The 26,095-nt window shown below is 42.5% G+C and overlaps 1 protein-coding gene across 1 annotated transcript in view; it reads right to left on the reverse strand.

The window, feature by feature from the left end:
- BTBD9 (BTB domain containing 9) overlaps positions 1–26,095 on the reverse strand; it is a 152,614-nt gene that overhangs the window by 110,998 nt on the left and 15,521 nt on the right. The gene's annotated exons all lie outside the window — the stretch shown is intronic.

Consider the following 26,095-nt stretch of genomic DNA (forward strand, 5'->3'; position numbering starts at 1 on the left):
TTTCTGACTTTCTGCACTGTGTTTGGTTTAAAGTCAGAACAGTCCACATTCCCATCTAGGAATAGTCTTCAGATGGCTCTAAATAGAAATTTCTAAACAAAATACTGATTTTTTGAAGGATTTCAATTACTGAATTCAAAATAATCTGGCAGATGATTTTTTAAAATTATTCAGATACATTGCTTAGGCCGAATGTTACATGCTGTGATGTTGAAATTGACTAAAAATTCATTACAAAGGATGGTATCCAAAGAAGTCATCCAGTTAAATGCAATGACTTTTGCCTGTGAAATAGGAGTTCCTCTTTCCCATGTCCCCTCAAAATTTGTACTGGAGGCTCCCCCAACCCTACAAAGCAGATTTAGGGTGACAGGTGAAGAGAGGAGGTCCTGTTGTACAGGTAGAAACCCTTTCACTAAAAGGACGGCTTCACTGGATACAACTCAAGATCATTATCTTTAAATTAGGCATCCAAGGTTTCCTGCCATTCTTCTTCAACCCCAGCAGTTTCTTTATACAACTACATTTTGCATTTTCAGGGAGCTCAGGTCTATACTGAACTGTTATCCCTCAATTTACTAACACAGCTTTGTTTAGATGTACAACTTATTTCATCCATGAGGTCTACAAGTGGATAAAAAGAGTAACCATGTTGGGTATCATTTGGAAAGGGAGTGAAAATGAAACTGTCAACCCCACAGATCAATTTGGAACATAGGGATCTGCCTTATATTGAAGTCGGACCTTTTGTATTTATTACATTTATCTCACCTCTTTCTTCCAAGGAGCTCTGAGCAACATGCACGGTTCTTCCACCACCATTTTATCTCACAATCCTGTGAAGCAAGTTAGGCAGCAAGACAGCGACTGTCCCAAGGTCATCCAATGGCTGAGTGGGCATTTGAACCTGGGCCTTCCTAGTTCTACTCTATCACTAACCACTAAACCACACTAGGCCTAAATCACTTTCTATGCTATGGTTCTATGGTGTGGAAGGGTATTCCAAGTTTTTGTTTTTAATGGGGAGGAGTTGGAAAAACAGTCAGTCATACAAGCATCCTCCTATACCTGCAGCCCAGAAACACTACCATCTCAGTCTGCCCAATACATGGAACCACAGCTGTAAGTGCTCTGCAAAAGGTGCAAAGTGGAATAATAAGCAAAGTTCTGGTAACTGCCATATATACATGGTTCCTTTCTAGTTCATCTAGAATAATGTAAGCAGCTGCAGGCCATGTGGGAAAGAGCCTAGGCCCTAGCCAATGTAACCATACCAATATGCAGTTACAGATAGGTAGCCGTGTTGGTCTGCCATAGTCAAAATAAAAAAATTCCTTCCAGTAGCACCTTAAAGACCAACTAAGTTAGTTCTTGGTATGAGCTTTCGTGTGCATGTATTTCGTGTGTATTTCGTGTGTGTATCTGAAGAAGTGTGCATGCACACGAAAGCTCATACCAAGAACTAACTTAGTTGGTCTTTAAGGTGCTACTGGAAGGAATTTTTTTATTTTCATACCAATATGATCCCTGATAAACTGAAGAGACAATGGCATGAAGCAGTGCTGCAGCATGGGCTCTTCCGTTCTGTCCTGGAGCTTCTCAAATTACCCTGATGGCACAGGATGGAGCAGCATTGCAGCAGCTTCCACATCAGCCCTTCCCTGCCTGGTGACCTTTAGATGTTTTGGACTAAAACTCCCACGATGCCTAACTATTGGCATGATGCCTGGGAATGATGGGAGTTAGTCCAAACTATCTGGAGGGCACCAGGTTGGGGAAGACACATCCAAAGTAAGAAGAGAGTCTCAGATGACAGTGTAGGTTTTACAGTTGCAGCTAGGAACACAGGGTTGCTACAGGAGAGAGACTACTGGACCAATATGAGGCAAGCTTTTCCACTTCCCCTGCCTGCGACCCTTTATGAGGCACCTGCTCCTGCTCTCTCTGACATCTTTCCAGGAACTGCCCTTTTGCCTTTCGGCAATAATATGAATGCATTTTAGACTTTTTTTGTTGAAATGCTAAGATTTCATTTTAATTTTTTGTACGGTATGTTGTAAGATATTATGCTTTTGCTTGAGTTATCTTTTGCATTATCTTTTATGAGCTGCCTTGGGGGTTGTTTTTGGCGGAAAGGCAGCACAGAAATAAACTTCAGCATAACGCGGTGCCTTCAGAATTTATTCTAAATTAGTATAAAGTTTGATATTTGAGAGATAATTATGTAACTTAATGAAGAATATTCATCCTTGATGAAACCACGAGAAAACAGTATGCAATGTTTACACCCTTAGAGAAATGATATGGAGTTGTTACTACAAGGTATTTTACATACAGAAAACAGACAATTAATTCTACCTTGGTGAAATAGGCCAAGAAGCAAGCTTTCGTAAGAATCTGTTGCTCAGGCTGCAGGCTGTAGTAACTGATTAATGTCTTATTCTCAAATTTAAAAATAGATAATGTACAACTGGAATCAGTCATCTGTCTTTTCTTTTCATAGGTAAACAAACAGGTTTGGGGCTGGAAGTGGAGTTTGAGGGCTGCAAAGAAAATATATCCCCCCCCCCAAAAAAAAACTACCCCCACCCCACCCTGAGAAGACTCCATGGGTTGCAGGCTACTTTAAGTATGAGTTATACCTACACTTAAGATAGATGCGCCACTGAGAGTTCAATTTCACACAAAGTGGAAAGGGTGTCTAGAAAAAGAAACCATGGGCAAATATGTGGAGATTCTAAAATATTAGTCTTTGGGCTGGATGACAGGTCTAACGGGAACCAGAACTTTTTATAAAGGTCACAATTTTACTAACAATGCAAAACAAGCCCATTAAAAGCTCAAATGTTCATATTGGTTAAAGGCTCTTCATAGATATATTTATGACACTTTCAAAACATAAATTATGCAGGTGCTTCTCTCTGAATCAGAAAATGTTAAGTAGGGACTCTTGCAAGTACAATGTGCTAAACTTGAACAGAAGTTACGAGCTAAAATGGGCATTCTACCAATGTTGCCCCAACCTTTACTACTGCACCCCAAACACAAAGCTGAGAGAGAGATATATTGTGGTGTGTGTGTATACACATATATAGTTCAGGCCTAGCTTGAGCATGGTTGGGCAAATCCCTGGCCCACTGTGAATGACAATGTCTTCTTTCTTTGGTAAAGATCCAGCGCTAGCCTAATTCGAACGACATCACCTTCCTTATCCCCAATGGCTTTGCATCTTGACCATGCTGTACATATCAGGGTGGGACCCAGAGGCACTGGAGGTAAGGAAGATGTTGGCAGCTGCCTCACTCAGCACTTCTCTTTACAGCGCATCACTGAGCTCAGGAAGTACTGGGTGCCTGGATATGTGATGCATTAAATGCTGCCACCTGTCTCCGCTCCAATAAGGTTGGAGGGGTGGCTCCAAGAAGTCCATGGCACTATCAAACCTGCCATCAGCCCTGCACATCTTACACTCATCCCTCCCTCCCTCTATTGCCCCAGTTCCTGGACAAATTTTGGAGAAATGTTCCTTGGGGCAAGGACTCTTCTTTATGCCACACTATAAAGTCCCATTACATCAGGGGTAGCTAACCTGTGGATATTAATCAGCTCCAGTCAGCATGGCCAGGGATGATGGAAGTTACAGTCTAGTAATATCTGGAGAGTCAAAGGTTAGTTACCCCTGATTTATGCTGACTATAATTTAGAAAAGCTCAACTTGAAAACTGTCATAGCTCCATTTAGATAGCTTTATTATTATACGACAACTATAACATTGACTATTGGGCTCTAATGCTGAGCATTCACATGATGGGGGATTCCCAGCACTGGATAAATAAAAACTTTATTCTGCTGGTTTGGCAATATCAGCTTATCCACCAACGCATACATTTTTTGCATCCACAAATCCTCACTTAACAAGAAAAGAAGATTAAAAGCTGAAATGGGAGACATCAGCTTACAAAAAAGGAAATGAATTCCAATAGGCAATGGTCAAGAGCGAATGACAGTGTCATCTTAAAAGAACAACTTCAAAGCATTGACTGCTTTCAGAATTTATGCTCATTTTGTCATAAGTCTGATTATGGTGCAAAAAAGAAATCAGTTGAAAGTTTTCAGTTGAATTAGCCATATTACTGTAATTAATACTAAAACAATGTTAACAGTAAATTATTTTTGTCTAGTTAAATAATGGATTATAAACGTTATCATAAATTACTCTATATTAAACTTTTAACTAATGTACTATAAAGTCATTACTGTCATTCAAACAAGTGTCCACATTTAAAGACTGCATGTTAAGCATAGACTGATCTGGGTTTATATAATATACATCTTTTATCTGCTTACTGGGAACACAGAACGGAGCTTTTACTTCTGAATCAGAAAAGGTTTGAAGAGACACAGCACACTCTAGTGGCCAAATGTGTTTAAAACACTGACAATACCTTTGAAATTAAAAGCCTATTTGGCTTATACACTGTAGAAATAATTTAGCATTATTATATTAGCCAATGAAATAAATAAATGGTTTCTGTAGTTTTGTTACCCTGAAATGGGTTCTATATATATATATATATATATATATATATATATATATATGCAGGTTTTGGTGTCTTCGGGTGTCTTCCCGTGTAAGAGTTGGGGTGTCTAGGCGACGTTTCGACGAGGTCTCACTCGTCATCTTCAGGCTGGTGCTTTCGGCCGAAAGCACCAGCCTGAAGATGACGAGTGAGACCTCGTCGAAACGTCGCCTAGACACCCCAACTCTTACACGGGAAGACACCCGAAGACACCAAAACCTGCATTCCTGTACCCGTGAAAATCTACGAAAGCAAATATATATATATATATTTCCGAGTGCAATATCAACATCAAGATGTATTTCACATTCTACAAACAGGTCAATATTTTTGTCTCAACTCAATATTCTGTTACTTTTCTCCATATCTTGAATGGAATCTCTATTCACAAGTTTAGCCTCTGCCACACACAAAGGAATAAACTAACCACAGACAGAAAGTTGAACTTATTTTTCAGTTTGCAAGCCCACCTTCAAGTTCAAGTCTAGTTTTGAAATCACAGTTTCAGGTCACGCAGGTCAGGTACAGATACAACTATGGTTTGCAAATTAGGACCAACTTTGTCAGCATGAACTCAATCTCTTCTCTTGCACAAACACCTCCCATCCTTCCCTTATTTGCATTAACCATAGTACATGCACCAATACAGAACTTGGTTAAGGCTAACCATAATTACTACTACCAGAATTTAAAATCAGGCTTTGAAACGGTATTACTAAATCTGACTTCAACAGAATGTGGTTAGCATTAATCACACATCATTTGTGTGGTACATCATAGCTTGAGAAAGCAAGGGAAAGGAGGAAGTAAACCAAGTGAGCACCAATTCTGAAGGCTGGCTCTCAGTTTTTAAGCTAGGGGAACCCTGAACCAAACTCGATAGACATAATCACGTTTACCCTTTCCATCTCTCCTTTACAATAACTAATCTACTTAGATACTTAGTAAATAGGACTGCCGTACATCCAGATTTTCCCGGACATTGCAGGGCGGAAATGACATCAGGGGGCAATTTTTGTCCAGGATCTTAGGCAAGCCAACTGAAAAAGCTCAACAACTGGTGTCCTGGTTTTTACTTTTTTGAAAGATGGCAACCCTAAAAATACTGAGCTAAAATATATTTAATGAGTTTTAGTCTAATCTTCTAAGTGCTCTGCTGGCACAGCTGAAGCATGGCAGTCTTAGCATGTATCACGCTACTTCCCACTAAATATTTGAAGAGAGCAGAACTCTGGTTGATATTTATCTCAGCAATGTTATATTTGCTTTTAAATTATGATTATTACAATGCAGCATGCAACACACGTGGAATACCGTGGATTCTGTAATTTAGACTCAGGTTCAAATCCCACTTTTAAAAATCTTCTACAGACTTTGATTGGTGGTAGTTCCTGTTAGTGTGGTCATGCTAAGCCAGATGTTACTTCTTCCTTGTGGCTGCATCCTCAAGGACATTCCACACTGAGGTTTTCTGAGTGTTTGAATGAGCCCCATGAATCATAAAAAACAACACTCCCCTCTGATGCCAACTTTAATAGCACAGCAGCAAAGCATAAAAAGAACAGCAATTAATATGCCACAACAATTCCTGATCAATGTGCAATATAAATACAGGAGCTTTTATCCTCAAGCCTCCTATACTCCATTCCATGTGATAATGCAAATAGTCGAGGTTCAGCCAAAAAAGAGAAAGGTGTCAAAGAGAGAGATAGAAACCCTTTCCTTAGCCTTTAATGAGGTCTCCAGAGCCAAAGGCAAACCAATAACAAATTGTACTTTCAACATATTGAGAAAGGGCGGGGAGGAGAAGAGAGCCAGAGAACCCTGGAGCTTGTCATCTGAAATTAATTGAATTTATCCATGCCAAGAAAACAGTGGTAATAAACCCTCCCCATCTAAATTAAGGTTTTTACACCATGAGGGGAAAAAATTCAAAATTTATGGCAGTAATTTCATCTGGGTTTTTCAAGAAGTGCTTGCTGATTTTCTTGCACACAGTAGAAAAATCCCGCAGGAGCAATGCAAGGAGCAATAAGGCAGACTTAAAAAGATACTATTTAATTTCTCACTCCTCCCCTTGTACTATTACCATGCTTCCGTTTCTTGAGCTGAATATTAATTCTCCCATTGAAACATGCTTTCATTGTATCTGGTAACATTTCAATTTCAGTAAACCTAACTATTTTTATGGATCATAGTATTAGTAAATTTGTTTGACATTATCATTACAAAATGCATTGTAAATGCTTACAAAAGCTATGTTCCCTGCAGAACAAATGGCTCTGCATTTGAAAACTTCAACACATACAACCATTTTCCCTACAAGGATTTATACCTTCCATTTTCCATGTTACTGAACCAGAACCGTCCTCGAATTCCACTGGTAAGCCAACTGAAATAACTAGTTAAAACACCTACTTTGCCTGTTTATATGGTTTGGCAATCCAATCTGGTGAGAATTTCCACATTTGGTACCAAGGAGCTTTATAATCTTCTTCACTAATTCTTTCAACTAGCATAGTTAGGTAATTAATGATCCCAGGTGTAACCTATCTATACAAGCAGTTACATAGCCTTGTTCATTTTAAAGTTGAATGCTAAGATGTTTGATCCCACAACCACACCCTAGACAAGAACCATCATTACAGAAAGAAAAGTATCAGCATTATTTGGCCCAAATGATACTGAATATTCCACATATCTAAATTGGGAAATTAGGGACATTAAGCTGTTGCCAATAATGTGTGGTATCCAATCAATGCTTGTCATACTCAAAGCAGACCCACTGAATGGCTAATTTAGGCTCCTTAATGTCAACTGTACTCCGAGTAGAATTGGATACCACCACCCCGTTTTTAGACTTGGTTTGTTGTGAGTTAAAAACAGGCAACAAATGTGCCATTTTCTCATGCCCATTTTTTTCTTCTCTCCTCATCTTGATATTTGTGTTTTACACAGGAGTTCCTGGTTCCTGGCTCTGAGGCTGATGCTTGTGGTCAGAAGCCTACTGAACCTAAGGATGGCTGCAGGAGACCATTGAATTGGATCCTACAGCATCAGGTTTTACAAAACCAGAGCCAGGAAACTAATCAGTATGCCTCCCATACTACTTAACCATGTGAATGATACCTGAGACATGGGACAAAAGTGAAGTGCCCACCTTCAGACCAGAAGACTGATCCTTTAAGAATCTGCATGGGGGGAGGAGCAGACAAATAGACTAGAGACAAAGGCTCAAAGTGCCTCAGTTCACCTCCAGTCCTAATCAGAGCAAGCTGCTCACAAGCAGCTTTCCTTGCCGCAACAGCCAACTTTTCTTGCTGCACCCTGTGGAGTTGTCCAGACCAGGAGAGATTTGTGCAATCACTACCAAATTGCCAACCAACCAAACTAGCCCATTTCCAACTACATTATAACTTGAATAGTAGGGTTCTTTCACATCATCATGATTTATAAACTATTCTGTTCTGAAATGTTCATTAGATTTTTTTTGGGGGGGGTATTAAACAATTTATTTGCTATTGCTCATTTATATTGTTTTAATGGGGACGCGGGTGGCGCTGTGAGTAAAACCTCAGCGCCTAGGACTTGCTGATCGTCAGGTCGGTGGTTCAAATCCCCGCTGCGGGGTGAGCTCCCGTTGCTCGGTCCCAGCGCCTGCCAACCTAGCAGTTCGAAAGCACCCCTGGGTTCAAGTTGATAAATAGGGGCCGCTTACTAGCGGGAAGGTAAACGGCGTTTCCGTGTGCTGCGCTGGCTTGCCAGATGCAGCTTGTCACGCTGGCCACGTGACCCGGAAGTGTCTTCAGACAGCGCTGGCCCCCGGCCTCTTAAGCGAGATGAGCGCGCAACCCCAGAGTCGGACACGACTTGGACGTACGGGCAGGGGTACCTTATTGTTTTAATGTTTTTAGTGTACACCGCTTTGCCTTCCTTAGTGAGGACGAAAGAGGTGGGTATAAATTATTTTAAATAAATAAATCACCAACAAACTTAATGAAACTATTTCGCCACCTAGGACAAGCCCATTTAACTGCAAGAAGCACACAAGCACTCAAGTTTCTAGTTTCTTATCACCTTTCAGAATTGTATACAGATTTCTAGTCAATTATTTTGAGACAGTCAGAATACACAGCTGCTTTTGCCTGTGGAAAGCACGGATTTTAACAATGAGGAAATTGCATGTGTGGAATTAAGCAAAAAGAAACCCAGAGCTATTTCAAAAATGCCATGAAAATGAAAGAAAAGAACTACAATAGAGTAGCTTACTTTCCATTTTGACCTTACCAAACCATCACAGAGCTTCATACACAATAACATGCTGTGGTTATCTGTTCCTCTGTTGACCTCTATATACCCTTTAGTGATGCAGCCATTTCTATACATTACAAAGCAGAAGCATACAGGTTTCTAGGCAGAATCTACCATGGATCATTAGGTATTTTATATCAGTTCTACATCTAGTTCTAATCTGTTTGTGCCATCATGGATTTAGCTCACAAATACAGCATGAACAAAAATATTCTCAAAATACATTTAGCCCCGTTATGCCTTTAAGAGGCAAAGAAAGTAATTTTCCAGTTTTAGCGATGCTTCTAGAAATCTGTCTAAAGGATTAATCTGCAGCTATTCAGCTGCAGAACATTACTTCTATGCCACAGACTTTGTATATGAACTATTAAATCTATTAGATCAATAGCAATTCCTCCCACCTACTATTAAGGAAGTGATTTAATGAGCACTGCATTTTCATCCTGGAAAAGGACCATTTCAGGGAACATGGTGCAGTATGAATATATACAACATTCTGATCTATCATGACAATTATACAGAAACATGAAGTATGAAATGCTTCAAAATAAAAAGGTCACAAGACTGTTTAAAAAGATAAGCATTAATGATCTGGAAAAAGGAGAGGCCAGTGAAATTTAACAATACAGGCATATGAACACAGGAAGGTACCTTATACTTAAGTGATACCATTTGCCTATCTGGCTCAGTACATTGACTGGCAGCAGCTCTCCAGGATGTCAGACAGGAGTCTTCTTCTTCTCTACCTGGAGATACCATCAATTCACTTTGGAACCTTTTGCATGCAAAACATGGGCTCCAGCCTCACGTTGGGCAAAACATTCCTGCATTGCAGGGGGTTGGACTAGATGACCCTTGGGACGCTTCCAACTCTACAAGTCTATGATTCTACTACTGAACTGCAGTCCGTGCTCAAAGCTACAGTCTTCACAGTACAGTCATACCTTGGATCTCAAGTGCCTTGGCTCCCAAACAAATCGGCTCCCGAACAATCAAAACCCGGAAGTGAGTGTTCCGGTTTTCAAATGTTCTTTTGGAAGCTGAACAAGCAAGAGCTTCCTGCAGCCAATCAGAAGCCAAGCTTTGGTTTCTGAACATTCTGGAAGTCAAATGGACTTCCAGAATGGATTCTGTTAGACTTCTAAGGTACGGCTGTATGGTCAAGATGCTTCAAGGACTGCAGCCAACTACATGTTCTCTCCATCCTTGTCCCATTGTGGCTTATTAGAACTAGCCAGAACAAACTGATTGAGTCCCAAGGATTGGCCAATGCCTCACTGTGGGATAGGGTGGCTCCAGATGCCTTGAAAGAGGTTGCCACATGCCCCCTCCTTAAAGACCCTTCCTGGACTATGAGGTTTTGTTGAGCAACTACTGCCCAAGTGTCAACATTCCTTCTTAACCAAGGTACTTGTGAGTTGTGGCCTTGCAACTTCAGATCTACTTGGATAAAGCTGATTATCTTGATCCATTTCAGTTACAGATTCCAGCCTGGCTTGGGCACTAAGAAAGATTTGTTCCTCTGGTTGATTACTTGCTTCAGAAGAGAAACAGGGGGAATGTGATACCACAAACTGTGATATCCTCATCTGAGGAACTCTTTTGCCACTGATATTTGTGTTACAGTGATCAGAGTGCAGTGAAAACAGGTTCATAAATATTTCAAATATTTAACAATTAATAAAATAAATGTGAATATCTTCTAGTGAGATAGCTGCATTCAGCTGTTGCAACGAAAACAACAGTGTGTCTTGGGAAAATTTGTAATAGTGTGAAGCTGTTTGAAATACAGCTAGTAAGGGTCTATGTTACGCAATCTATACATCTTGAGGTGATAAAGACTGAACAGTAATATACCGTGGAACCTTGTGTTACGGACGGGATCCGTTCCGGAGGCCCGTCCATAGCACATAACTGACGAAAACCGAAGCGCCACATCTGTACACATACACACAGCGCGATTTAGCGCTTCTGCGCATGCGGCGAAACCCGGAAGTGCTGTGGGATGCAACACGAAAACAAGTAACCTGAAGCGGATGCAACATGAGGTATGACTGTATACAGTTTGACTTTACAAATATGCTCAATTTGCATGTTATATTTTGAACATGCTTTCTGAGGTTTTTCAGAATGTGTAGCAAACGGTGTCAAAACAAAAGGCTGGGAAGTTAAAAATGTACTAAAAACAATTAAGAATAAGAAAGGGAATGGCTAGGTAGCTGTTTGGAATACTATAGAATTTCTAAGGGAAAGACATGTAGCCATGAAGACGTAAAGTAGTGGTAGCTAACCTGTGTCCATCCAGATGTTGCTGGACTACAACTCTCCTCATCCCTGACCACTGGTCATGCTGGCTGGGGATGATGGGGGTTATAGTCCAGCAACATCTGGAAGGCCTCTATTGTTACAAAAAACTGTGCCGCCCACACAAACTACATTACCAATTTCCCTGGAAACATAATACAAAGGAAACAAAGAGCTTTAAATGCTGTTTTTCTCCCCCAAGGGATTTCTGTTCCTTTATTAGCTAGGATGATTCTTTAATTGTGGTAGGCGTTCTTGTTGATTCTTACCCATCTCAGAGCCCAATAAGTCTTGGAATATGGATAGTTATCATGCAACATCCATTTCTTTTCCCAGGCTCATGGGAATTCAATTTAGCCCACACTTATAAGAAAGAAGAATGTCCTTATTTACAAGGCAGTTTATTTCAGTACATTGGCTTGAATCCAAAAGTTCCCTTCCATTGACAGATGAATGAAACCTTTACATCCAACCCACTGTTTATATAGCTGCTGCTTTCTGAATTAAAATTGGGATTATACCCAGATTTTTCTGCTTTAATGTCTGTGAGCTGTGTTGGAATGGTTTTGGGAGAGCAGGATAGACATTTATTAAACGAACATTCCTGCCTCAAGTTGCCTACAACTGAAATTTCAAATTGTACAAAAATGACAAGGATGGAAGAAAGGTAGAGTTAAGGATAAACAGGTGGAGAATATGCATTTCATTCACTTACATTTGTTCCTTTTTAGAGATTTATACATCACATTGCACAGCAAGTCTCTCCCAAGATGGCTTTCAAGTATGGTTAAAACATAATAAAATAAGAAATATATAATACTCACAAAAAGGGTGGCTAGAAATCTGGACAGTGGTTTTTTTTTTTAGTACACAGCACATCTGAATCCGGGCCAAGCTAACTGCACCTAGCTCCCATCAAAATAAAATGACATGTAAGTCATGACTAACTTTTCACACTGACTGCAATGAGACCAAAGTTCAGTCAATCTTGTGTAGCTGACCCACTCCAGTAACCTAACCTGAATTAAAGAAGAGCAAAGACAGCAGTAGGGGAGGGTGTCTTAGCACAAATAATAAAGTGATCATTATCCTTGCAATTCTAACTATTTCAAAAGGCACAACTCACTGGCCTTGGTACCTGTGTAAGCCATGAGTGAATTTTTCCTTTATGGCTGTCGAGCAATATGGTATTTTTCCTTTGAAAGGCTTAACTTGTTACACACCGTCAGGCTTAGTAAGTATAACACTTTTTGCTCCCAGAACTGAAACAGTGATCCTGCTCACCTTCAAAGCTTTATCAACTTCCCTGTTGGTTAAACATATGCTATTCCATTTGCAGCCCCTTGTGGTTCCTCATAGATCTATTGTCTAACATGCTTCTGAAAATAACACCCCTCCCCCCCCAAAAAAAGGACTCTGAATTAACTCTAAGGACAAACAGAATATCACTTCAAAGGCTTGGGTTACAAAATTTCTGATAACTCACCCTAATATTGCAGTGGCCTTTTATGCTATAAAGCGTCACATTGGTGATCATAGATCACTATGGCCGCTTTCCACACTAGACAAACTATATAAGAATTATGTAACAGAATGATCTTGGCTCGAAATTTACTCTAGCATAAGAGGCCCAATTCACACACAATGGTCTAGATCAACATTTCCCAACCTTGGGTTTCCAGCTGTTTTTGGACTACAACTCCTATCATCCCCAGCTAGCAAGACCAGTGGTCAAGAATGATGGGAATTGTCATCCAAAAACAGCTGGAGACCCGAGGTTGGGAAACACTGGTCTAGATTGCTGCTTGAAACATACTTCACTGAGGACCATTCATATGGGCAAGTCAAGTGGTTGCCATTTGCTTTCCTGATCTCTAAAGAGTGTCTTCTACCAAGAAGACCTGGATTTTCACCTACTTCCACACAAATAGAGGCTTTCTTTGTAGTAAACATACAATGTCACATAAACGTGCCCTCATAAGGTGTTTGGTACTTCAAATAGGAATGTACAATGCCAGTCTAAAAAATATTGTAAAGAATGAACAGACTCTCTGTGCAAATGATTAATTCTACACATTTCTGTGTAAATTACATAAGGTTTTTTTATATATATACAATCCAATTTTTAACCTCAACTTAGCATTTAATATATCAACAGTAGCCAAGGACAGAACTAACATTCTTTTTTTATTTATCTACAGTATGTCGATCCCCAGTAACGGATAAAATACTTTTATAGTTTTTCGTTTCAAGCAAGAGTGAATTATTTCAATTTCATTCATTTTCACTCCACAAAAATAGTATAGATTTGCTATGCTGAAACAATTCATTTTCCTTTCATTTACACACTTATCTGTGGAAGCAGGATGAAATACAGCTAAGGAGCTCACTCTCTTTTCAGGTGGTTATGTATGCTTTGTAATTTACTAGAAATTGAAATCATCTGTAATAATTTCTTCCAGTCCCTCATTCTGCTAGAATCTATTCTGCCAAGGTTTCCTAATCAGGTCTGAAGCACATTTATCTTCAAACTTTCTGTTAAGTTTTAGAAAGAGTTAGAACACAGTATCTATTTGTTTTAGTTGTACCCAGACTTTAATCATCAGTAATAGGAAATATAATCACGAACACAGATGATAAAGGAATGACAATACATGCAGGTGAATGTTTAAGCCAAGTGAGGTATCTGCTCTGCCTCTCATCAAACTTTACATTTGCATCATGGGAGCCGGAAAAGGAGAGGCAGCCCTTAGATTTAATACTGAGTAATGCTTAGGATGTGGCTACATTTAATTTCAAAAAAATAGATTAAGTCTTCAAATACATCAGGAGGAATAAACCAACCAAGGACAAGTTAGGACCTTTAGATGTCAAAGAAGAGAGGTACAGATGCAACCCTATAAAAGTTTAATCAGAATGAAGTCCTATGCTCAGTGCTTCTTTTTTTAAAAAATGAACATTTGGCGTTAAATATAAATGAAATATTTATAGCAATGTACAAAATACTGAATGCCCACATCTGAACTATTGTTCCAGAGAAGGCACCTGAAAGTTATATAAATTATAAGATGTGACAAGGATAAACTTTAAGAGATAATGAAAAACAAGTTATAAGGTCAAATGGCATTAACCTGACAACTCCTTAAAGATTTAAGTGTGAAACTGCTTTTAAAAATTGCTTGTTTGTTTATTAACTCTGTATACTGCCCTTCATCCGAAGATCGCAAGGCAGTTAACAACAAAAAATACAAAATGAGAACACAAAATACATAATAAATAATAATAATAAAACCAGTAGCAAAACAATAACCCCCAGGACTCCAAGGTATGTCAAATGGTCAGCCCAGAATCATCATAGCCAAAGGATCTCTTTAGTTAATGAGCCATTGTCAGTACAGACATAAAAACTAGAATGCACCAAAAAGGAGGCGAAAGAAGAAGAAGAGGAGTTTGGATTTGATATCCCGCTTTATCACTACCCAAAGGAGTCTCAAAGTGGCTAACATTCTCCTTTCCCTTCCTCCCCCACAACAAACACTCTGTGAGGTGAGTGGAGCTGAGAGACTTCAGAGAAGTGTGACTAGCCCAAGGTCACCCAGCAGCTGCATGTGGAGGAACGGAGATGCGAACCTGGTTCACCAGATTACAAGTCTACTGCTCTTAACCACTACATCACATTGGAGAAGCAAGTCCCATTCACACTTAAAAGGATATCATGCTTTCATGCTATGTGAATGACTTGTGGTGAGCTTTTGCAGACCAAGCAGAGGAGATCAGAAGTTTTTGCCTCCAAATTTCAAACAAACCACAATACCCTATTACCTACCAATTTAAGAATCTGTGGTTTGTTTAAGCCAGGAATGTGGAATCTGTGGATGCTAATAAACTCCCATTAGACTTAGCCAGCATGGCCAGTGGTGATGGGAGTTGGAGCCCAGCAACATCTAGAGGGCCACAGGTTCCACAACCCTGTAGTAGATCAGTATTTTTTTTAAGTCCTGCACTAATTCAGTAATTGAAAGTATTCTGTGTCAATTTCTAAAAACAATAATGTGTGCATAGATTGAATCAGGAATTATGTCCACACATAAGGTTATTTACAATCAATCAAAACCACAACTGCGTTAGGAAGATCATTATCAGATTCTCATTCACATTCATTATTGTAGCTGGAAGCAGTGTGAGACTTAATGAGTTTTGTTTTCCAAAGAGTATGCTCCTAGGATATCATGATGCACCCGACCCCCAAATATTTGGGATGTATGAGTCAAATCAAAAGCTATGTTGATAAGCAGAATTTACACTGAAACACCCTGAGAGAAATGAGCTCAAACATAAAAGGCCAGATTTATTCCTGGTGCTATGTGACTAACTGCAACTCAATCATACCAGCGATAAAAGCAAGTCCAATGGCAGTTGACAGCTGGCTCGAAAAATCTTGGCTCCTAAAACTGAAAAAATATACATCAATATTCTTTTTATTTTGTGCTGGAAGTATGAATATGCATAAGCACCAAGAAATGGTATCATTATCTGTTTTGCACTTCAAGTGTGAATTTAAGTGGGGTACAGTTTGTTTCAGAAATATATCAACAAACTACAATCATCTGCTTAGAAATATGGGCATACATGGATACTTTATGCAGTGACATTAGATTAATTCAACAGATGGCAGTCACTGATCAACAAACTGAAATAAACCAAAAAGTTCTGGATAAATCCAGAACAAAAAAGATACTATAGGGGGTAAAAGTAGACAGATTTGAACAGCTAATCCTGGCTGCAAAAATATTACTGAGAGAACACGTGCAGCGCCTTTGGGCAGGGGGGAACCTCAAGCAATGACAGTCTTTTAGCAATCACTTTTATAACCTTGTGGGATGTATAACCAACTTGCAAACCTATGACATACTGCAGAATTATTAATATTCGCAATGTGTGAATTCTTCAAGCAGTTTGGTAATTAGTCCTCAAAGTCGCTACAACCTGATCGTTTCGAGCAACATTACATTTGTTGCCAAGAGTGAAATAGCTGTAAAACTAGTTGTTACCTCTAAAAGACTTCACAACAGAAATGAAGACTGTAATAAACAATGAGTTAACGCTGCAATGAAATAAGCTCCATGTTGAAACTCTGGGGTATGTCTAGAGTATGCATTTAGTACCGTATTTTTCGCCCCATAAGACGCACTTTTTCCCCTCCAAAAATGAAGGGGAAATGTGCCTGCGTCTTATGGGGCGAATGCAGGCTTTCGCTGAAGCCTGGAGAGCGAGGGGGGTCGGTGCGTACCGACCCCTCTCGCTCTCCAGGCTTCAGGAAGCTCTGCGCAACCCTCGGGAGACCGGCTCCGAGGGTTGCGCAGAGCTGCCTGCAATCCCGGGACCAGCGCAGCTCTGCGCGGCCACCGGGAGCCGGGGGAGAAGCTCCGACCCTGTTCCCGGGGGCCGCGCAGAGCTGCCTGCGGTCCTGGGACCAGCGCAGCTCTGCCCGGCCACCGGGAGCCAGGGGAGAAGCTCCGCCCCACTCCCGGTGGCCGCGCAGAGCTGCCTGCGGTCCTGGGACCAGCGCAGCTCTGCGCTGCCATCCGGAGCGGAGCGCTAAACTCCGCCCCGCTCCCGGTGGCCGTGCAGAGCTGCGTGCGGTCCTGGGACCAGCGCAGCTCTGCCCGGCCACCGGGAGCCGGGGGAGAAGCTCCGCCCCACTCCCGGTGGCCGCGCAGAGCTGCGTGCGGTCCTGGGACCAGCGCAGCTCTGCCCGGCCACCGGGAGCCAGGGGAGAAGCTCCGCCCCACTCCCGGTGGCCGCGCAGAGCTGCCTGCGGTCCTGGGACCAGCGCAGCTCTGCGCTGCCATCCGGAGCGGAGCGCTAAACTCCGCCCCGCTCCCGGTGGCCGTGCAGAGCTGCGTGCGGTCCTGGGACCAGCGCAGCTCTGCCCGGCCACCGGGAGCCGGGGGAGAAGCTCCGCCCCACTCCCGGTGGCCGCGCAGAGCTGCGTGCGGTCCTGGGACCAGCGCAGCTCTGCCCGGCCACCGGGAGCCAGGGGAGAAGCTCCGCCCCACTCCCGGTGGCCGCGCAGAGCTGCCTGCGGTCCTGGGACCAGCGCAGCTCTGCGCTGCCATCCGGAGCGGAGCGCTAAACTCCGCCCCGCTCCCGGTGGCCGTGCAGAGCTGCGTGCGGTCCTGGGACCAGCGCAGCTCTGCCCGGCCACCGGGAGCCGGGGGAGAAGCTCCGCCCCACTCCCGGTGGCCGCGCAGAGCTGCCTGCGGTCCTGGGACCAGCGCAGCTCTGCGCTGCCATCCGGAGCGGAGCGCTAAACTCCGCCCCGCTCCCGGTGGCCGTGCAGAGCTGCGTGCGGTCCTGGGACCAGCGCAGCTCTGCCCGGCCACCGGGAGCCGGGGGAGAAGCTCCGCCCCACTCCCGGTGGCCGCGCAGAGCTGCGTGCGGTCCTGGGACCAGCGCAGCTCTGCCCGGCCACCGGGAGCCGGGGGAGAAGCTCCGCCCCACTCCCGGTGGCCGCGCAGAGCTGCGTGCGGTCCTGGGACCAGCGCAGCTCTGCCCGGCCACCGGGAGCCGGGGGAGAAGCTCCGCCCCACTCCCGGTGGCCGCGCAGAGCTGCCTGCCGTCGCGGGACCAGCGCAGCTCTGCCCGGCCACCGGGAGCCGGGGGAGAAGCTCCGCCCCGCTCCCGGTGGCCCTGCAGAGCTGCGTGCGGTCCTGGGACCAGCGCAGCTCTGCCCGGCCACCGGGAGCCGGGGGCGAAGCTCCGCCCCACTCCCGGTGGCCGCGCAGAGCTGCGTGCGGTCCTGGGACCAGCGCAGCTCTGCCCGGCCACCGGGAGCCGGGGGCGAAGCTCCGCCCCGCTCCCGGTGGCCCTGCAGAGCTGCGTGCGGTCCTGGGACCAGCGCAGCTCTGCGCCGCCATCCCGAGCGGGGCGCTAAGTCCCGCCCCGCTCGGGATGGCGGCACAGAGCTGCCTGCCGTCGCGGGACTGCAGGCAGGTCTACGCCGCCATCCGGAGCGGGGCGCTAAGTCCCGCCGCGCTCGGGATGGCGGCAGAGAGCTGCCTGCGTCGCGGGACGGCAGGCAGGTCTACGCCGCCATCCCGAGCGGGGCGCTAAGTCCCGCCCCGCTCGGGATGGCGGCATAGAGCTGCCCTCCCCATCGCCAGCCCCACAAGCTCGGGGGACAGCGGGGAGGCAGAGCGTGCCTTCCCACTGTTCCCCGACCTGGTTCTTCCAGCCCCGCACCTGGGGGGGGGAATAAAATTTTTTTTCTTTATTTCCCCCCCAAAAAACTAGGTGCGTCTTATGGGCCGGAGCGTCTTATGGGGCGCAAAATACGGTAATCATCTGGAGGTGACAACTACTTTGTCAAATGCAAGAACTCAGATAAGTGTATTTACTGCATTTATAGCCTGCCATTCACCATACAGTGCATTAACGTAACAACTTAAAATACTATACAACATGAGAAATGTATAAGCAAATAATAAAACCACTGTTAAAGCAACAATTAGATAGTACAGTGGTACCTCGGGTTACAAACACTTTGGGTTACAGACTCTGCTAACCTGGAAGTAGTACCTCAGGTTAAGAACTTTACCTCAGGATGGGAACAAAAATCGCACGGCAGGTACCATTAGCTAAAGTGGTACCTCAGGTTAAGAAAGGTTTCAGGTTAAGAATGGACCTCCAGAACGAATTAAGTTCATAACCAGAGGTACCACTGTGCAGTTATACCTCAGGATAAATATGCTTCAGGATAAGTATTTTCGGGTTGCGCTCCGCATCGCGTTACTTCCGGGTTTCACTGCTTGTGCATGCACAGACGATCAAAATGATGTCACGCGCAGTCGCAGTCGCATCTTACGTTCTATTCAGGATGCGAACAGGGCTCTGGAACGAGGTACCACTGTACTGCAGAAGGAGGTGACTACCATCACTTCACCCTCCCACAAAAGCCCGCTAATGAAAAAGCATATCCTGTCAGTGCAAGATGCACCTCAGAAGGATGAGCACTGTTCAGCAACAGGACACTGCAGAGAAGGTGCTCTCATGTGTCATTGCTAGGCAGAGCCAAAGTGATGAGACATCAGAAATTTGCTACCCTTTATAGGACGCTCCCAGCACCAACTACCAACATTATTTCATTTTGTGGGGCAAAACAGCTTTCCCATAGGAGGTGGAGAAATGCAAGTTTCTAGATATACAGAAGCAGGATCTTCTCCTACCTGTGGGCAAGAGATTAAAGGAGTCATAGCTGCACACATCGCCAAAGTTCAATACTCCAAGGACCACCTCACCCCATATAAACCAACCCAGACCCTGCAGCCATTATCTGAGGCCCTTCTTTGCGGGCCTCTTCCACAAGAGGTCCAGAGGACGGCAACATGGGCCTTTTCTGCAGTGGCTCCCCACTTGTGGCATGCACTCCCCAGGGACACTCGCTTGGTGCCTTCATGACATATCTTTAGTCAAGAAAAACATTCATTTTCTCCCAGGCCTTTGGCTAATTAAATAATCTATGGCCTTTTAAGCAGCAAGGTGGGTATTGTTTTTGTCTGTTTGTTTGTAACTATATTATGCATTTTTGTATTTTTTATATTGCAAACCGCCTTGTGATCTTTGAATGAAGGGCAACATAGACATTTATTTAAACATTTAAATATATAAATAAACAGAATCTATCTGCATGCAGTGTTTGAAAATAATAGGTAATAACCCTCCACAATAAAAACAATCTATTAAACTGCTGCCATCATTGGTCAACAGTCGCATAATGTCATGAGTGTGTTAAGTTCAGAAGAACACACAGCCACACTGTCTGAATCCTAAAGAGTAAGTGAACAGCATGCAACAAAGACGTCTTGCGTGAACAAAGGATATCAGTCCAATTAAAATTTGTTCTAAAACCAGATTTTAAATTTGCTTATGAATCCATACATTACACCAACTACCGTATTTTTCGCCCCATAGGGCGCATCGGCCCATAGGGCGCACCTAGGTTTTTTTTTGGGGGGGGGGGAATAAAGGAAAAAAATTATTTTCCCCCGGGCGCCGGGCTTCCCCCGAACCCAGCCCCCAGAACAGGCTGCTATCCGCAAGCCTGGGGAGCCCGCGGGAAGTCGCACCGGTCTCCCCAGGCTTGCGGATATCTGCCCGAAGGCTTCGGGATGCAGGCAACTCCGCAAACCAGGTCGGGTAACAGCGGGATGGCGGCGCTCCGAGCTTGTGGGGCTGCCCGATATCTGCACGAAGCCCGGGGCATGCTGTGCAGCGCGCCCCAGGCTTCGGGATGCGGGCTGCTATCCGCAAGCCTTGGGAGCCCGACGGGAACTCCCACGGAGCTCCCAAGGCTTGCGGATAGCTTCCTGAAGCCTGGGGAGCGAGAGGGGTCCGTGTGCACCGACCCCTCTCGCTCTCCAGGCTTCAGCGAAAGCCTGCATTCACCCCATAGGACGCACACACATTTCCCCTTCATTTTTGGAGGGGGGAAAAGTGCGTCCTATAGGGCGAAAAATACGGTAATCTGTGTTTCGAAATTCTAACAGTTAATAGTTTACAAAATTAAGAGCCTGCAGTTTATAATAACAGAGAGAAAGCACACCACTTAGAATCTCAGCACAAGGGGCCCACCAAACTGGATCAATGGATTTTCACCTTTCCTAGGTTTACAGGACTAAACAGTTCAATATCAGTCAAATATTTTCACAACAATGCCATGGGTTGCTGTAGAGCAGGACCTCCATTTTCATAGTGGAAGATTAATTTTCAGCTGGTAAACAGTCTGGCGCATTGCCCAGTGTCTGGGGATCAATACACAAAACAGACTTTGCTTCTCTGTCAAGCTAACTGTGTGTCAATCCCAATTCTAAGAGTCTTTGCTCTCTTATGAGAGTGGATAAGAAAAAAGCAGCCCTTTGAGCTGGGAGGAGTTCTTGGTGTCAGCTTTATTGATTACGATCAGAGCCTATGGAAAACTCTTCTTTTTATATCAGCAAGTGTGAAACAAAATCGTTAGTTCAGATTATAGCTACAAATCATGATCAAACACACAAAAGAGTGGACATAAAAGATCTGTGATCAGGGAACACACTTCTTAGCCAAGGCCTTAGCTTGGCCATATGCCAATGTCTTTGTACATTCCACATTTTTACCCAGATGCCTATGTTTTTGACACTATAGTCTGGGTCCATTTGCATAGCCGTCTTTCCTGTTTACACAGACTTTTTGCAAAACCCTAAAATTACTAGAAGCTCATGTGAACTAAAATAGGTGAAGGGTGTCTCTTGCTTTCTCATTTATTCCTTCAATCCTCAACTTCAATTGATTTCCATCTCATTTCATAAACAGAGAGGCCAAAACACAATACGTTACAAGGATATAAAAATAAGAGAATGCGATTTTTAAAAAGATGCAAATTTAACATACTCCCAATAAGTCACCAGTTTCTAAGATTTACTCTGGAAAACAGCCAAGGAAATCACCAGTTTAAGAAAGTTATGCTTTAGTGACACCACGTGGCTATATGCCAATTTGCCATCTGCCCGGAACACTAAGCACATTAAGGAAAATCTAAATCCTAACTAAATTTCTTGCCATCTTGTGGGATAGATGAAGCAACATTAAAACACAGTAAGAAATAAATCAGTAAAAGTGTATAGGGGACTAGATGATTTACGATTTAAGAAGCACATTTGTCACTTGCATAATCAAACCTAATACACTGGATTATAGAAGAAACTGACAATGTGTCTTACACTTGCATATGTTTCCTATTTCTGTCACTTTGAGTAGATAATTACAAACCAAATTAATACTTACTATCGGAATTTAACAACTAGGTTCGGAAATTTACACAGAACGATGCAAGATAAATGACACCAAAATGGTAGGACCACTGGAGACTTTTGTCTATTTTCTAAATTAGCTGGCTCAACCACATATTCACTGAAGGAGGAGGGTGCCCAGAGAGAAAGATTTCTGTCAAGCTGATCACCAGTATTTTATAATTAACTGTTTTGTGCACTTTGCATAATAAGAAACATGAGTTCGAGAGCCCAGTAGATTATTTTATGCTCCAGTGTTGAACTACCAGTAAAAGCCAACTACTGTACACTTTCAGTGCTGCTCACAACTATTTTGCTTTGAATGCGTGTTTGTCTTGTCTGAACTATTGATTATCTGAATAGCTCTTTGTCGCAGAGCTATCAGAAAAGACAAGGATGCTCTTCTGAAGAATTTTAGCATTTAATCAACACAGTAAGGCACTTTTAGAGAAGGATTATAAACACGAGGTTACATCTCAGCGTAATATATGAGACTCTTCAATTCATTAGCATGCCAGTGTGACAGTTTTATCCTTCTCGCACCAGCTTAATGGAAAATTTGTGCATTTTGTTTAAAACAAACCTCCTGCAACTATGATATTTGCTAGCTTTCATAGTTGTGGAAAGACTTGGAAAAAAACAGCATTATCATATTCTACTTATAGAAGTATTATTATAGTTGTTTTATTATTATTTTATTACCTTGTCCTTCATCTCCAAAAGCACCCCCAGTGACTTCCAAATTAAAACAAAGGTAATTTTAAACTCCTTACAACAATTATTATTTAGTATTTTTATAGTGTTTATGTGGGAAGCTAAAATATGATTTTAATAATAATAATAATAAGAAACTGGTGTCCTTTCACATGGAGTAAATGACAGAGCAGGACCAGGAAATACAACAAAGAGTAAATACAACAAAGAGGTTTTTTTCAGGTTTACCATGCAAGACCATAACCCAGTCAGTAAGTGAGCTTGAAAGTTTAAAATTGCTGAAGCTTTTGCGCAGATACAAAACATGAAAATGGAATAAGCTACAATGAGATTGTATACTCTAAGGAAGAAAAGTATTAAATATTGTTATCACCCCATTCCCCAGTTTAATACAAGCCCAAGTTAAATATGTAGTGGATCAACAACTAAATACAAAATACTGACAGACAAAATAATCAAATCTGCTTTAAACGGCATCCCTAGGTTGGATCCAGAGAAAAGCAGAGGCTGGCAGAAGCTGACTTACCTACCCCGCTCCACCCCCCCCCACAGTTCCTTCCATGAGCAGAAAGCAGCTCTGGAACCAACCCATTGGACAACTAACAGGTTACCAACACATATATAAGCAAGCAGTTTAGCCTACTCCAAGACTCCGTTGAAATGCACTAGGCACAGAACACAATCAACAGTTCAGAAACTAATTTGGATTTTTCAAAATGCTATTCAAAACCAATTTCAGGCTGTAATAATGGCTACAATATATTGCAAGTAATGCAACGAATGACTGATTAGGCCAACTAAATCAGTCTGTGTTTACTGCGAAATTTCTGGCATACATTTAAATATTAATAAACTAAAATAGTTTGCAGACTGTGTGGAACAAGCTCTTTCAGTATGACTTTGTGATAATGTTCATATGAAGTTGGTATTGTTTTGTGAAGCCTGAACCAAGAAATTGGGAGAAATAAAACAGGGAGCACAAGAGTCTATAACCATAAAACTCAATGCATCATCAGGAACATATCCCCCCCCCAAACAACATCAAATTAAAGGAATCTGTACACTTTCCTAACTGAGCTCAACTTGCCTCTCAATTCCCGTAGATGATATTTGCATACAACAATAATTCAACAGGCCACCATATTTTACCAGCATTTTAATGCAGCCTTGTATTTAACTCTTTGTCTGGTAGCTACTGGCAACTTGGAATTCCATGCTGACTGCACCATTTTTGGCCACTTGGTAGAATGCAATATTTTAGTAACCTGCTAAGCGGCTAGCAGCACACATCTCCATGCTCCTCACTTCTTCCTAGATTAGTAAATAATTTTGTAGGCGAGTAATTTTTATTAATGCTTTTAACAATCATGCTTTTCCAGTGTAGCAGATCTTTCCCATCATCAGTGGTAGCCAACATGATGCCCTCCAGGCAGGCCTGTGCAGAGTGAGGGGCAGTCAGGTCTTGGAGGGCTAAACTGGCCAGCAGGCCCCACCAGGGACCAGATGCATTTTTGTTTGAGTTTATCTCTTTATTCTGACAATATGGCCGCCCTGGGCCTCAGACAACTTCCACAAGGGGCTGCCTCCAGGTACTGTTTGGACTACAACTTCCATTATCCCTGGTCATTTGACGCCATGACTGGGGCAGATGCAAACTGGAATCCAACAACAGCTGAAACTACTCCTATCTTTCACTGTCATCAGGTACAGAATACTTGTTTCACTTCTTAAATAGCAAACTGATACCCTTGTGTTCATGCCCTCCTTTATTCAGTCCAAAGCATCCCTTTGCAGAGTTGCTGACACAAAGTATTGACCCAAGTTATCTCCTTTAAGATAAACTTCAATTACAGCAGCTACGGCAAAGATGCAAGTCCCTAATATGCAAGCAGAAAGAGCTTAAATGTGTGCATTTAATAAAGAGCAATACTTCCTTTGTGCTCCATGGGGAACTGTGCTGGATGCTCCAGAGTAGACCAGGGTTCCAGAGTGGAGCCAACCCCTCTTGCAAGCATGGCTTGCATTCAGCACTAAAATTAAACTGTGTCAGGGACATGCCCTTCCATCTCTTTGGTCCCATTCCCGAAGAAAAGCAATGTAAGACATTCAAAACTGTATGGTCTGTATTGTAAGGATAAAGAAAAAGGCCTGGACAACAAAATAAATATTGGGTGGATTTCTCCTCAAAAACCTCAGCAGAAGAGATGCAACTCTATTCCTTTGCATCTCCAACTGTCCCTGAACTACTGCACTCCTAAAAGCTATCCCTTGCTGGATGAACAACTTGTCGCATTAGAATGTAATTTAAGTTTATGAGAAAAGAAATATAAGCATTACTCATCCTTGGTTTCTTACAAGATACTTACCTTTTCCTTTTTAAAAACTAAACTTTGTTTTTAAGGCTACTGCTTCTTTGAATTGGTATCCTTAACCCCATGAGGACTTCAAAGGAAAGAGCCGAGAACTGCAATCCCTGAAGTGATTCATGCTACTTTCTGAATCTCTCGTAGTTTTACCCCCTGGAGATTTTATTTTTTAAAACTTGGGACAAGCTTGTTATTCCTACACACACAACACACAATCTGAATTAGAACAAGATGTAAAAAATACCATGTGAACCTGTGTAGGATCTTATATATACCAAAGAGGGAAAAGATACCCCCCCCCAAAAAAAGTGGCGAGGGAATGGGAGGGAAAACAAAGTAATGCTTTTCAAATCAGAGCTCATCTCACATACTATCACTGCCTCAACTGCAATCCCTGTAATACTGCAGAAATTTACTGAAGGGGAAAATGACATTTTCTTTTAATATTATGATGCTAAATTGCAGCTGCCTGAATAATAAAAAGAGTACCTTCTACAGGTGAAACAGTGATGCAATCCAAAATTGTACTTGATTCTCTGGAAGGGCCTATCTTTAATATTTTTTTATTTTTAACAAGAAGTGCTTAAAACAGGTTTATAAGTTAGATAACTACATGCTAAGCAATTTTATTATCAATGGGTGGTATCCAATGGGAGTCAAACTCAGAGCTTGTCTATTCAAAGTATTACTAACGTATATCACCCATAATGGTAAACTGCAATTAACTGGTGAGCATTCAAGAAAAAATCTAAATTTTTCCTTCTTGGTTTTTCAGCATCACTTTTCCAAAACTTAGGGACAACATCCATATTTGATTGGGGTTATAAAATACTTACAAAGCCAAGTTGTTCTCAACAATGCCTACAATATACACAAAAAGCTATCATGCTCAGGACTTGAAGACGACCAGGTAGATAAACAACTAGCACAAAAAGGATTGCATATAAAAAGGGAGAGGATTAACAGTTTTTCAAGCCTACAGTTTGCCGCTCAT

Source organism: Podarcis liolepis, assembly GCF_965112155.1.
Source record: "Podarcis liolepis genome assembly, chromosome: 3".
Taxonomy (NCBI): Eukaryota; Metazoa; Chordata; class Lepidosauria; order Squamata; family Lacertidae; genus Podarcis; species Podarcis liolepis.